This window comes from Felis catus, chromosome D4, assembly GCF_018350175.1.
Source record: "Felis catus isolate Fca126 chromosome D4, F.catus_Fca126_mat1.0, whole genome shotgun sequence".
NCBI lineage: Eukaryota > Metazoa > Chordata > Mammalia > Carnivora > Felidae > Felis > Felis catus.
The window spans coordinates 9011893-9027580 of NC_058380.1; the positions used below are offsets into that span (position 1 = coordinate 9011893).

Sequence of the window (15688 nt, forward strand, 5' to 3'; positions counted from 1 at the left end):
TTTTTCTTGCTTAGGAAATTCCAAGGGTTTTTAGAGCTTTATGCCAGAAACAGATGAGGACCAAAGATATATTTCTTATTATACATTGCAGCACCACAGCAGCCACAGAGAACTGATACAATGGTGGAATAAGAAATAGAATCCTGACCTCTTTCCTTCCATTTACCACTCCATATGGTGCAGGCCCTGGCAGCCTTGATCACCTTTAATCAGCCAGCAGACATTCATGCTCCCAAGCTCAGAATAAAAAGAGTTGTCCTCCTCCTTTGGCTAGACGAGAAACATCACAAGCATTAAAATAGCTGCAATTGATCAAAAATTAAACGGAACAAGATAGAATATAAAAAGGAACACAAGTCACTAGAGTGTTATGCTTGCAATTATCTCTGTATTTAGGGAGGTTTGGTTCTTTAAAGTTTCCTTCAGAGGAAGTTTGTCCACATTGGAGACAAAAATAAAAAATCTCTGTCTCCCTGACCTCACGGTCCCTGGCAGAGTAGGGGCTCCTCCCAACCCAGGGGGGAGTGATGAGTGGGTAAGGTGCACGAGGAGTCACCCCGCTGATCATTGGCTGTTGCCAGATCCCAGGTCTGTCTGACACTAAGTAGCAGAGTGGAGCCCGGTCCCCACATCAGGAGCGCCCTCTGCTCTCCTGCCTCGATCATCCATCATAACTGCCTTTCATGGCCTTGGCTTGGGGCCAGCCCTTCTGTCCCACCATCTTTGGAGACCGTGAACAATTCCCTGCCTTCATTTATATTGCTTTTGTGAAGTATAACTTCATCATGTTCCTCCAGAGTCTTCCTTTTCTAGGTTATATAAATTTAGCTCTTCACCCTCCTTCACGGTGTGCCCTCCAATCCTCTTGCTAGTTGATTAATTTTTCTTCATTTCTTGCACATTTGCACAGGTATACTATACACCATTATGCAGGGTAAAGGGCTGTGCAAAATAAGACAAAAGATGTTTTGAGAAAGCGGAAATTCACCATGAGAAGTGGCAAAATAGCAAGTTTCTTTAGACTCATTGTAAATTAACAGAAACTCGTTTGTGGAAAGGCCAGAAAAAGAAGGTCATTTGGAAAAGGTTATGGTTTTTGAAAATGATGTTCGGGTTCTTCCTCAAGATAGGGAGTTCCAATTAAGATCAGCCTTTAAGATGGTTTCAGCATGTGCCACAGGGCTGCAGCCAGATTTATCTTCCTGTCTCGCTCCTCACTCTCCCCCCAGGCTCTGATCTCTCCCTGAGCCTCTCTCTCCTTGCACCCACCTGGATCTCCACCTACCCAAACAAGATCCAAGCCAGGAAGAGAAACAGAGGAACCACCTTCACTAGAGGTGAAGTCAAGGACACCTCTAATACCTGCTCCTGGATAATCCTTTGCCCATTCGCAAAGTTGTTCAGAGGACATATGCCCTCTCTATCCTACCCGTGAGCTTCCCAGGCCCCACATAACTGCATCCGAGTGGCACATTGTTGCACTATGGAAAATCCCTGAGGCACAATCCATCAAGTCTATGCTTTGCTTTGTTTTTCTAGAAACCTTATTTTTCTGTTAGGACTTAAAAATCTTTGTTTTGCTGGTCTTCCTCTCTCCTTGTTCCTTAATCCATTTTAGGGAGTTGGAATTGGAAATGCTCCTGCCATCAGGCTTTCAGTGTTGTCACTTCTCACATTAGGGGCCAAGGAGAATGACCATCTTCTTTCTAGACTTTCCCTCTTAAGGTAAGAGGGTAATCTGTGCTTCATTCTCCTAAGGTGTGATTGGACTCAGAGAAAATCTAGGGCATGGTAATGTGGGGTGTTTTTTTGTTTTCTAAACAAAGTTTCATGGTTACACATTTACTTGAGAATCCAACAACGTGAAGTTTTTGTTTTGTGCTGTCAAAGTGTTGTTACCCCCAAACAGTCACCTGATCAAGCTACCCTGTGGGAGGTGAAACCATGGAAACTTCCACCATTATTTCATTATGTGTCTTGTACTCTTATGCTATTACTGGTGTTTGGGGGCTTCTCTACTTAAAAGAGGTCATGTTTATCAGTGCAGGAACCAAGATTTATTCTAGGAAATGCCCAATTGCATTATTCTAGACCCATAATGGCTTCGCATGATGAATAGGTTCTCTGGGTTTACTTCATTCTGAGCAGGTCCTAGTGTTAGGCAGCTGGTCTCAGCTGGACTATCAGATCACCAGAAGGGATGGCAACAGACGGTGGTTCAAGAGATCAGGGTTGACATGCATTATGCATGGCCCAAGTTCAAGCAGAGGCAAAGGAGGGGCACATAAAGGTTGTTATGTGCTGAATTGTATGCCCCTAGAATTCCTATGTTTAAGTCCCAATTCGCAGTAATTTTGAATGTAACTGTATTTGACCTTTTTCAAGAGGCAATTGAGTTAAACTGAAGTCATTAGAGCGAGCTCAAATCCAATATGGACTGGTATCTTTGTAAGAGATTAGCACAAAGAAAAACAGCAGGCATGTACAAGCACACAGAGAAAACTGTGTGAAGGGCCACGGAGAAGGTAGCCATCTTTAAGCCAAGAAGAGAGGTCTCAGGAGAGATCAAACCTGTCAACACCCTGATCTTGGACTCTCAACTCCCAGAACTGTGAGAAGTTTCTGTTGGCTAAGCCACTCAGTCTGTGGTGTCTTAGTATGGCAACCATAGCAGACTGATAGAATGTCAAGGCAAGGCAAAAAAGTGAGCCAGCCAAGAGGGTGGTTCTTGGTGGAAACAGAACAGGAATCTCATCATTAGAGGATACCCAATGCAGCTCAGAAGACACACCTGATATCAGGCCCATGGTCAATTTCCTCTGACCATTTCCTCCAACTCCTCAGCTCCCGGAGCTGGCTCTTCTAAGACCCAGAGGCCGGGACCAGCAAAAATGACCAAGCCTAACATAGGCTTTGCCCATCTCATGTAGGACAAAATGGATCCAGTCTTTTCCTTATGAGCAGGAGGAGGGAACTTGTCTGATCAAGAATCAAGTGCTTAGGGAAGCACAGAGGGCAGATGAACAAACCAGGGTTTCCTCCACATTAGGAGAGGACCCCACCCATCACAATGTGGACGCATTGGTGCCACAGCTTCCACAGATGGCACCTGTGGTAGGCAGAGAAACACACTCCTCCAAAAGATATGCACAAACCAATCCCCCTAACTCAGAAAGCTCACATGGGGACTTCACAGGTGTAATTAAGGGGATGAACCTGGAAACAGTCATTCTCCTGGATTACTTGGGTAGACCCAAAGGAATCATGAAGGTCCTTATCAGACAAACAAGAGGGACACAGAAGGAAAAGGAAACCTGGTTATTCTATCACAGCTTGGAGCAATGCACCCTGAAGGTGGAGGCACGGCTCACAAGCAGGGGAATTCTGGGAGCTTCTAGAAGCTGGGAAAGCCAAGAAAGAGCTTCTCCAGGGTCTCCAGAAGAAATGAGCCCTGTCTGTACCTTACTTTAGCCAGGTCAGGCTGATTTTGGAATTCTGACTTCCGTAACTAATAAATTTGTGTTCTTTTAAGCAACCAAGTTTGTGGTAATTTTGTCACAACAGCCATATGTGACTAATACACTGTCTTTAGCACCCCTCTCTACATCCCTCCCCCCACCCTTTTCCCTTGTCTATTTCCCTTTCCTTCCTGACCCTCCCCAATGCCTCACAACCCTGCGTCAGCAGGGCTGCCCTGGGTGGGGGGGCTGGGGGGGGGCGGAGTGCCCCGTGGTGCTGGGAGCCTTTGAGTTCTTATGCTGGTCACAACTCTGTAGGCTACTCCTGGCCCAAGAGTCCAAGTTTCAAGCAACAGCTACACTTTCCCACTCCACCTGTCCTGCCAGCCTGGACAACTTCAAAGCACACAGTGGGGGAAAAAAAAAAAAAGGGGCTTAAGCCTGAACTTATATTACTCTTAAATATGTATCAGGAAAATCCCAACTCTTTGCAATGGGCTTTACATGCTATGGGCTCCAATCTCATGCCTGTGTCAAGTACAATCATTTTCATTTCCCAGATGAAAAGGGCACATCAGAAAGACACAACAAAGACCATGTCCAAGGTCACAGAAATTAAGGCTCATCTAACTCCCAAGAGTCACAAAGACAAATGCTCGTGAGGGCAGCCTTCTCTTCAGAGAGTTCTCTTAGATTTACACTTCATCTACTCGAAGAAGCTGGGCAGGAATCTCAGCATGGCCACGGTAATTTTACAGGATTTGCTTTATGTGGCTCTGATGTGCACAGCAGTTTGGTCTAATGAGATCTGGAGTCAGAGAGCCCTCACTGAATACCAGCTCTAGCTCTGTGATCTTGAGGAGTACAGCAGCATGGCTATTAAAATTATAGGCAACTTTCAACTCAGCACACCCATCCCTCGGAATATAGTCCTTAGAAATTAAATTAAAGGACCAATCACATAAAACTACCATTACCAGGATGATTATTACTACATATTTGTTTATAGTGAAATGAAAAAGGGAGAAAATTGGATGCCTATCACAGGGGATTGGCTGAATAAATGGAAAATATCCACACCATGGAGTATCATGGGGCAATTCGAACAATGAGCTACGTCTACAGGAGGTAACTTAGGAAGAACTCTACAAGGTATCATGTAGGGAGAATGAGAAACCACTGGTAAGCATATATGGCAAACTTTTTTTTTTTTAAGTCAGCTACAAAACCCCAATGCTTAAGAATATATAAGCAAGGGAATGAAGATATTTAAGGATACCAGGAAAATTTCAATATACATTCTTAATTTTATAAATTACAACTGCAGTAAAATAGCATTAGATAAATAACTCTCTAACAAGATAAAATCTTCTTATCATAATCCCAAAGCTAGCATTATCCTTAATGGGAAGCACTAGAAACATTACCATTAAAGTCAGAAATGGTAGTTGATGCTGTGCTAGAAGTAATGGCCAACACAACTAGGTAACAGAAAATTATTATCCTAATTCTAGAAATTGGAAAGGAGCAGGAAAAATTATTTGCAGATGGTATACTTGGCAAATGAAAACTACAACTGAAAAGCTACCATAACCAGTAAGAAATTCATCAACACTTGAGAAGTATAAAATAAATACATTATCTTTCACATATACTATATATATTATATATATGCACATATACACAACCACATAGATAAGGCTTTATGAGTATCGCAACCAAATCAGGAATTAAAATAATACTGTACAGGGGCCACAAGAAGAGAAACTTCGCAATACACCTCAAGATTAAAATTTTTGAAAGACAGAGAGAATGAGTGAGCAGGGGAGGGGCCGAGAGAGAGAGAGCAAGAGTGAATCCCAAGCAGGCTCCACACTGTCAATGCAGAGCCCATCATGGGGCTCAAACCCATGAACCAGCAAATCATGACCTGGGCCAAAACTGAGAGTCAGACGCTTCATCAACTCAACCACCCCACACCCCTTAAAAAAAAGAAAAAGGCTTTTTTAAATGGGTGGCTCAGTCAGTTAAGCGTCCAACTTCAGCTCGGGTCACGATCTCATCGTTTTTGAGTTTGAGACCTGCATGGGGCTCTGAGCTCATAGCTCAGAGTCTGGAGCCTGCTTCAGATTCTGTGTCTCCCTTTCTCTCTCTGCTGCTCCCCTACTCAGGCTCTGCCTCCCTTTCTCTCAAAAATAAAAATCAACCTTAAAAAAATAAAAAATAAAAATGACAACGCGCACCATGACCTAGAGGCAACTTTTCCGAAACCTAAATTTGTAGGTTTAATATACCGCAATACTTACACGTTTAGTTTAAGAAAAGCACCACAACTAATCTGATTCCAAACCTTATATGGAAAGAGGAGTTGGAATAACCAGGAAAACTCTGAAAACCAACAATATGGGGGGAAGTGGGAGGGGTGTGGAATTAGTCACACTAGATGTTCCAACATGTTTAAAACCTTTAGTTATTACAAGAGAATAGTGATGTACCAAGAGACTGAATAGAACAGAATACAAAGTCAAAAAAAGGCACATACAGACCCATCTGTAGCAACTTGAGTGTAGGATCAAGAAGGAATCTCACATCAGTCATGAGATGATTCAATAAAACATACTAGAATTGGAGAACTACCTAGAAATACATAAAACTAGATGCATGCTTCAATCCCCCCTCTGTGGGATTGTTTCCAAATGGACACAAGACTTCTATGCCAACAGCGAAGTCAAAATCCAGACCCAAATATGGGAGATTTACTTTTTAACATTGGAGCAGTCATGATCTAATGAGAACTCCCACTTAGAAGAGACAAAAAACTGGTCAACTTGCCTCTTTAAAAAAAATAATTTCTCCATGGGAAAAACCTACTTAAGGTCAAAAGACAAGAGAGAAACTAGGAAAAAGTACTTATAACTCCCATCACTAAAGGCTAACTCCCTAATACATAAAAGGGAACCTAACAGAAAAAAAATCGACCAAGGGTATGCACAGATATTGCCCTAAAAAGAAAACTGAATTATCTTTCAAACATGAAAAGATATTCAACTTCATCTTAGGATAAAGAATTTCAAAATACCTGGGACATCTGGGTGGTTTAGTCGGTTGAACATCCGACTTCGGCTGTGGTCATGATCTCACCATTCCTGAGTTCAAGCCCCACATTGGGCCTGGTGCCGTCAGCTTCAGATCCCCTGTCCCCCTTGCTTTCTGCCCCTCCCCTACTTGCACACGCTCAAAAATAAAGTAAAAAAGAGATAATTCAAACTACCTGGACTTGCCAATTTTCATCTATCAGATTGGCCAAAAAAAAAAAAAAAAAAACAGCTGAAAATTTGATAAGAACTGTTGGCAAAGCTACAGGAAAACAGACACGTTCAGTGCTGCTTGCAAGAGGGCAAGCTGGCCAAGTCCATGGAGGACAGTCGGGCAGAATCTACCAAAACTACAAGTGCCTGTCTTTACCTCTGATCCAGCAATCCACCCCAGACACAGTAGCACTTGGAGGTAACACACTGGGACAGGGGAGGGTCTGCGTATTTCAACACGGTCTGCAAGAGAAAAAAAAAAAAAAAAAAAAAAAAAAAAAAAAAAAAATGGAAAACAAAATGCCAAATCAAGAACTGGTTAATTACGGAATTCACTTTTAGAAAGGAAATGGCAACAACGCAGCCCTTTAAAACGAAGTCTCATGCTAGGGTTTGTGAAGGTCTACAAAATATAGTCAGGTTGGGGTCAGGCTGAGGCAAGGCCTAAGATAGTGTGCACAAGCAGCCTTGAGTGTAAAAATAGAAACATATCCATATATGCATAAAAATGCTCCAGAAGAAAGCCTAGATTAATAACAGGGCTGCTCTAAAAAAAAATTGTTTTTCTAGGTGAATCTACTACCTATTCAGAGAGATTTCAGAATTTTTCCATGTTGACTTTTTTTTGTCCAAAGCATACATTATTTATAAAATAAAAAGGCATTTTTATTTTGAGAAAAAAAAAAAAAACCTTTGACACGGGAGAAGTGCCTCTCAGTTCTGGTTCCACCTCCAAGTAGCTGGGTGACTTTGGCCCAGGTAGGGAACCCTTGACACGTGACCTCTGAAATGCACCTAACACCTCCCCCTGGGTTGTTTTGACAATTTGCCACGGTGAGGACCTTCAAGGGTTGGCCCCAGAGTAAACCCTCAATAAATAACACTTTTTATTCCCTCGCAGGGTTGCTCTGGAAAGAGGGACAGAAAATAAATGGCTAAAGCCACTGGGGCAGAACAGGTGCCCCATGAATATTCATGCCTTCCCCTCGGCTTCCACCTCCCGTATGGCTCACCTCACCATAGGCCTCATTGCAGTCAAGTATTTCCCACATCTCAACAGAGTTCCAGAATCATCTTTTTTTTGACAGTGTGCCATCATAAAGACAAGGAAACCAAAGGCTGGAAATAATGATAAATTACTTGCTTCAGACACCGTTCACCCTTCTTAGAGACAACTTGCCTAATAATTGTCAACTGCCAGACCGGGTCCCTGAGCGGCTTGGCTAGCAGTGGAATTATAAATGCAGCTGAGGAATCCTGGTGATCAAATCCCGATGTAAGTGACCAGTTACATCCAGAAATTTTGGATTTCCAACCTGCTAAAATTTAGAAGATCTGCAAACTTAAGTAACCCACGCTTTTCAGCCTCCTTTCCCCTCCCCTGCCACAACACCACCTCAAAGTTACCATTTGAGTCGAACGATCTTCGATTCAGCCTAAGGACAGATCATACCTCAGAGTAGGAGACTGGTCACTAATTTAATGTTCATTAAGTACCTGCTAAGTGCAGAACAGGAGGTTGGTCTCTGCCTGTGGTACGAAGAAAGTGAATACAAGTTATGGGGTTCCTTTGAAAACAGAGCTAATACTTTAGAGCAGGACAACCAAGGTCATTCATTCTAGCTGTGTTGATTTAAGATTTTTTTTTTCCTGCGAGCAGGGATTATACCAACGATTTATTTAAAAGAGACAGGAAAGGCTAACCTACTTGGGAGCCCTAGCTTCCAAATTCTTGCCAGTTACAAGTAACTCATGTTGACTTTTTCATCTTTCTTTTGTGTGTATGAGAACAATGGCCTGTGATTTTTTTTTGTCACCTAAGACCAGATGACTGTGACTGCATCTCCCGTCCCTGCAGATGGGGCCGAGAGGCGGCAGGGTCAGAGCCCAGCCAAGTCTGCTTTGTGCTGCTACAGCAACAGGACCTCGGGGTTGAGCGTCAGGGTCAGTTGGATGCCATGGTCAGGTTTCAGGGCATAGAAAGGGACGGCGTGGGCCAGGTCCGGGGTTCCAGGGAAGTGCTAGTTCTCATCCTCTGGGGTCATGGTGGCACTGCACCAGAGGACTTCCCCGTGTGCCCGGAGAGCAGGACAGCCCAGGCTTCCAGGGGGGTGCTTCTAAGCACTGAGCCCAATGTTCTGGCCAACCTCTTTTTGTGGCATCTTCAGCAGGCTGAGCATCACAGAACCCATTGGTCACACATAGGCCGTCCATGGGCACATCACCCATGGACAAGCCCAGGAGGTAGCTCTTTGCATCTGGGGCTTTCTGGGACAGTAGGAGAAGAGGTTCCTGAAATAGCAGGATGGCCACATGCTGGCCATGGCAACTCCCGTGTCCCGCAAATAATCCTCCACCTGCCCTTGGCCGACACAGAGGCCTGCTTACAGTCCCCCAGCCTTCAGCGTCTTGATGTTCTCCAGCAGGGGCTTAGCCAGGTTGCCCAGCAGCTTTCCCTGCGGGACCTCCAGCTCCTGGCTGCAGTTTCCCCAGTCGTCCATCAGGACGAAGGCTTGTGGGCCCCAGTCAGGGCCAGTTCCAAGCTGGCCTCATCCTCCTGGTCTCCCTGCACCACTTCCGCACCGTGCACCTTCCGCTCCTCCGCTGCTCGATGCCCAAGGGCCCACATCCTCACTTCCAACTCGCATATTCTGGCACCTCTGGGCCACAGAGCCTCCCTGAGCACCTGTGCCTGCAAATGCCACCACCAGTTTCCTGCCTGCCTGGAGAGCGGAAGGGGGAGGGGTGGTTCCCCGAGGCCTGGGGGCTGTGGGACCCACGGGGTCGGCGACGGGGGCCTGGGCGACCCCACATGCACGCTGTGTGGGCCAGATGGCCAGCCAGCCAGGAGACCAGGGCTCTGTGACTCTCGGCCTCGGCGCCCCATCCCCCGCACAACCCCTCCGAGAACTTGGCCCCCACCCCCTAGCCAGTCTCCGGGCTGGAGCTGACTGCCCCCCACCACCCCCAGAGGGGGGGGGACGGATTTTTAAATCATTCCCATTTGTTTAATAAGGGAGCTCTTCTGAGAGTGTTTACCGTGGAATACTTTATAGGCAGAGTTTAATTAACATTTGAAGCCATAAATCTCTTTCAAATAACATACTCTGATTCAAATCTTATTTGGCAGCTGCAGCGAGAGAGCAGTCAGGAGTGAGGACCGGTGGCAGGCACGGTCACTCACTCCCACACCCCTTTAACCCCGGCATCCGGTCCCGCTTTACGGATGGTGCCAGGGAGGCTCAGGCACAGGGGACCAGGCCAAGTCTCCCCGAGCGGTACGCAACCGCAACCCCCATCTACTTGTTGCAGGGCACTGGCCCTTTGTCGCCCCTCCCCCCTAGTTCCCCCTTGCATTTCACAGCAGCCATTAGTGAGAACAAAGGCCAAGGCTAACCATGCCCGTGGCACAGAGAGCATTGGAGACTGGCCCCAGAGCAACCCAGCTCCTTGGCATGCCCAGCCGCGTGCAGGGAACGGACAACAGACCCAGGCTGTGATTTCAGATTTCACACCCTTAGGAAGTGTGACAACTGAGGGGACGCAGTCTGCTTTCCAGGCCTTTGAGAAGGACCACTCAGCAAAAGGTTATTTCCCGAGCCTGGAACCACCAGCATTGACACAATTTCACCGCATTTCATACCCCAGATTCAGGGTCCTCCATCGGCCACCTCCTCTCTGGGCCCACCCATGGTGTGTGCTTCTGAGGCTACTTTTCTGCGACCTCCTGTCCCCCCAGGAGTTCCTTACTTCTTTGGTCAAGGTTGTAGCCATCGGATTTTTGTTGCAGACTTCGGTTTCATAGCCTGACTGACTTTTCACTTAGATACTAAACATTTTAGAAATCCCAGGACAACTTGGGAGAATTTCCAGGTTGAACTTAACACAAGACGGTTTCATAGGAAGTCCTTCTAAGATCATTGACTATGAGGGGTTATTAACAATCCACTTAGTACGAGCCATGTAATCCTATTCTTTTCTGACCATAGACAAGCGCACGCCCCATCTTCCTCTGAGGGCCTGTTCTCTAGAACCAGGGACTGTTCTCTAGAACCTGTTTTCTAGAACCACAAACTGTTCTGAAATGAATGGTTTTAGCTCACATTCCTTAGAAAGTAGAGTCAGAGCCAAAGATCTTGTGCCGATACTTTTTGGAGCCCGGCGACAATAAAGGAAAACGGAGCGGAGGTACAGAAGAAGCAATGAAATGGGGTAATGGGATAGGTCATCACTGGACACCATTTGCCATGTGGCCAATCACTCGGCAGGGTACCCACTCAGCCACGTGGGACAACTCCATATAGGTGATCCTATGGAAAAGTCCATTGTAGAGACGGAAAGAGAATTAATCTGCTATCCCCTTCCCCTCACACATCAGTATAAAAAAAAAAAAAAAAAAACAACGCCCCACAGGTTGACGTGGGGGGTCTTTGTCTTTTCATCAGGTACTTGGAAAACTGTCAGGTGGTTCAGGGCCTCAAAGTGCCAACAGGAGTCAGAGTCTCGGTAGGCTTTACTGTTGGAGGACAGCCAACGGGGCTCACAGGGAGTCAATTGACCAGAAGAGTAGCTTAGGCAGAACCACGTAGCGTATGGATTAGTAGATTGATGAGGTCCCAAGAGTTAGAAGAGGTGCCAAAACTAGGTCTCATGAAGAATCCGAAGCCGGACGCTTTCATTTGTTCACCTATTACACTCCTAGACAGTGTATAGGATCTTGGGATTACAATTGGAGTCTTACTGCCATCAAGAAACTTTGTCTACTGAAGATACCAAAATAAACCCTTTGCACAGTATTCAGGACTATACCATGGGTTAAAAAAAAAAAAAAAAAAGCTCTTAAGAGGAAGAACTCCAAACACGTAAGAGAATTTGGCAAAAGGTGTTCCCAAAGAAAACCATCATTAACTGCGTCCTGTCTTGTTAAAAAAAAAAAAAAAAAAAAAAATCAAAGTTTCTAATTATAAAGGAAACTCCAGAGCTCATCTGGTGAGCCTGACTTCAATCAACCAAGCTTTTCTTTCCCTGAGACCCAAGTGAGGTTGAGTCCCACCCAATCCCCACCCACCCCAGTCTCCACCACATTCTCTGGTGTTACTAACCACTTCCACTTTCCAGATCAAAGACATCACAGGTCTCAGAACTTTTGTCAATAAAATTCCCCACCCCGAATGCCCTTCTGTGTCAGGCAGGATAGACTAATGCTGTGGTACCCACTACCGAAAAATTCATGGCTTTCAAAAATGATTTATTTCTGTTCATTGTAGTCGTTCAAGAAGCCTGACAGATGGAAGTTTCATCTTAACGTATGTTTCCCCAGTTTCTTCAGCAGTAGAGGGAAAATGATAAATCACATACTGGCATTTAAAGCTTCTACCCAGAAGTGACACTCCTTCCTTTCACATTTCCTTGGCTCAAGCACAGAGTACGGCCACACTTAAATTCAAGAGTCAGGGGTATCCTATTCTATCCTGTGCCCAAGAGAGAAGAATCAGGAATTCAACGAGTAGTCAATCGGGACGTGAATGAGGCGTCTTAATGAATCATCTTTTCCCAACTTCACCCATCAAATTCCTCCTCAAAATCCTAGATGCAGGTCAGGTATTCTCCATTCAGAGAGGCCTCCCATTCACCCCAACCTCCAGGCTAGTGAAGGAGACCTCAGAGGCACCCCAGACACTTACCTCAACTTTGGCACCACCAACACTGCATAGACACGATCCCCTGCTTGCCTGTCTCCCACATAGCGCTGAGTGTTCCCCTGTGACAGCAACCCTTTCTCCTTTGCCCCGTGTGCTCGGCACCCAGCCTAGCACCTGCTGGATAATAGACACTCCACACGTGTTTGTTGAACTGAACAAAATTGACACGACAGGACAGAAAATAAAGCTTCCTTCTTATAAGGATCCACCGTGCCAGAGTAAGTGAAGTATTACACAGTGTTATAAGCATTTTTCAATGCCAGTCTCTTCTCTCCCACTGTTTGTCAAATTAAAGTGACACATTCAGGTGATAAAAAGAACTCCCCTTGGGCAGAACCTAAATATAAACATTCTAGGAAACTTTCGTCCTCCTCTGTTTTGCTAGTCGAGTAAACCTTGCAGAAATCCTCGAGTTTTGTGGGGGTTTTTTTCCTCTCCCTAAGCAGAGTTCAGCAAGGAGGTAGGGCCTGGATCGGCACAATAGCTCATTTCCCCAGTTCTTGACGAAAATGTAAATCAGGTCATAAGCAAAAGTCATTTGGAAATCTGATTTCTCTGTGGGCTCGACTACTCTTCTCTGCCAAGTGGGAGAATCCCACGAGCGCCGGGCCTGCCTTGTCTGTGCTGTTAAGAGAGAAGGAGAAAACGTACTTACAGACTTGCACAAGCTTGGGTCAGAAACACTCAGGCCAAGTGCACTGCGGGGCTGAGCAGAGCCAAGGACAGCTTCGCAGGGGCGTCCGGCGAGTGGTCAAGAAGCACGGGCGTCTTGCTGCACGGACCACGAGCTCTTCGCAAGCAGACTGAGGGGCGGCTCCGGGGCCCTTTTATGCAAGATGTGGTCCACGGACCAGCAGCATTGGTATCACCTGGGGCCTGAGTAGAACTTCGGAATCGCAGCTCCCCACCCTACACCTGCTGAATCAGAACCCACGTTTTCGCCAAGATTCCCAGGTGACTCTCCCGTACCTTAAACTCTGAGGAGCACCGAGCGGGGCTCTGAACACACCTCCCAAAGGAGTCCAGAAAGCATTAGGACAGCAGTGCCCATCGCTGTCCCCACCTGTCACTTGGAGAGAGAGAAACACTCCTTGATACTCGTTGTTGAGGAGATCAAAGAGGGGATCGAAGGTGGAGAGTGATCCCGGTGTCTCCGAGGAGCTCGGGGCCAGGCCGTCTGTGGACAGCTCTCTCTACAGTCATGGGTGGCGGTCGGCCAGGTTGCAAAGATGGACAGCCAACTCGCCGTGGGGCGACCCAAGAGAGCCAGAGATACCGCAAACCATTTCCCGAGGCCCCACAGGCTTCCTGGCCCTGACACTGCAAGCTGCAGCTGGCGTCTCATTCGCAGCCTTCCCGGTAGGGAAGGGGAGGGCCGGGTAGGGGGCCATGGAATTTGCTAGCTGCTGACAACCTCAAGCCATTATTCTCCCCTCACAAAGGCCGGGACTCTTGTGTCCTTGTTTATCCTCTCACCTGACCGCTCTTTGTCTGAGTTTTACACTCTCTCCTTCCTGCCTGCCCTCCCTCTCCACAACCCTTCACAGCTCTTTGGTTTCCCGGTAACGTGACTTGTTCCGTGATAGGATCTCGTCTAGTCCATCGTTTTGCCCTTTCTTGGTCGGCTATTTTCATCAATGCCATTCCATCCACCCTGAGATGAAGGCATTTCTCTAATGGCTCCTGTTCTCGTCACCTTATTGTACGGCATTATCACGGCAAAGAGTCTGTAGTGTGGTCTTCTGCACAATGACCGATACTGACCCACTGCACATAGTGGCTTGAGAGAAACTTGCATGCTAGGCCAGGCATGCATACAAATCTGGCTTCTTGGATTACCTCTGTTCTCCCCTGTCTCCTCAATCCCCCCATCGTCCGTGGCAACGGGCCGGCAGCCTGCAATGTGTTCAAATCTCCTCCATCTCCAAACAGAACTTTTCTTAAGACTCTTCTCCCTGAAGCGCACCTGACCCACCTCCATTCTTCCTCGTCACAGGTGCCCTGAACTGTCTTCTCTGCCTCCATTTCTCATTCTTATGAGCTAGCAGCTAATGGAAATTGCTACAACTTAAGTTGTGCCTGCATTCCCCGGCTGGGAATCTAGCGATGCCGGATAGAACTGGCAGATAGAACTCCAGATGAACTCCAGATAGAAATCGAGAACAGACCTTGCCCCTTGCCCTTGGTGACAGAGACCTGCCTTATTTCAAGTCATTTCTTACCTGCTGAAAGTGTATACCCAACCGCATGGCGCCTCCTGGTGATTTTGGACCACAGTCATGATTTTCCTTGCTCCCAACCTGTGACCCTATCAATTTCCTATGTAGATGTCTTTTCCCTGTTAGCATCTGATGAGGTCTGCCCGCCTCTTAAGACCCAGCTCGGATCATCTTCCTTGGTGGGACCTGAAGCCTTGCCTCACCTTCTCGTTCTAATGTCTTAGCCACACCTCCATCTCATTCATTGCCGTGTATTTACATTTCTGCAGTGTGAGCTTCTTGGATACTTGGGTGTTTATTCTATTTTCTTTATCTCCGAGGCTCTAATAGAATGCCTGACATGGGCACAAATGGTCATCAAATTACATTTCAAATGGACTCCAATTTCTTTTCCGTTTATTGCATACTGTGGTTTCAGATTCATAAGATGTCAAGAATTCTATCCGGAGAGTCATGTCCAGAGACGCGGCCGCCAGAAAGCATGCCATGGCTATGAGGGGGGGTGGGGGGGTGGGGTGGGGCGTGCAATCCTGGATGGGCTGCAGCCTCCTGTGAGAAAGCGGGTCATGGAGAAGCGCCAGACCTCTTAGCCATGACTTTCCTGTCCCCATCTGCTTTGGATTTGATCTGCTGAAAAAGCAACTTCCCTCAGCTCCTCAGCTGGTAGAGATTCCCCTGGACGATCGGACCATTTGGAAAGTGGAAATGCTGGACCCGTCCTCATTTCAAATACCTGCTGAAAATCAGGCCAGGCTGGAGTGGGCAGTGGTCGGGGTTCAGCACTTGAGGAATTCCTAGAGAACCATGGATGATTCTCGCTTGAAACTTCATGTTTGCTTTATGGAGCAGAGAATAGAGGCAGGCTGTGGGCAGCCCCTCACAAAACTGCTTTGGTCTCCTTGCTCTGTATTGCTGATGCAGCTGGCCTAACTTCATGTGTATAGTTCCCTAACTGCACTGAGTCTAACTGTCCAGAGCCATGCTGGAAACAGAGCTGAGCA

General features: G+C 46.6%; 1 long non-coding RNA gene and 1 pseudogene across 2 annotated transcripts in view; both read right to left on the reverse strand.

Moving 5' to 3' along the window:
- Positions 1-13990, reverse strand: part of LOC123381492 — a 71545-nt gene extending 57555 nt beyond the window's left edge. The window contains exon 1 of one of the 2 annotated variants that reach the window (XR_006588541.1): positions 13124-13990. This is a non-coding gene — a long non-coding RNA (uncharacterized LOC123381492). The remainder of the gene's footprint in view (positions 1-13123) is intronic. The other variant, XR_006588542.1, reaches the window with a different exon arrangement.
- LOC123381490 lies at positions 8353-9539 on the reverse strand (annotated as a pseudogene).
- Positions 13991-15688: the final 1698 nt, after the last annotated feature.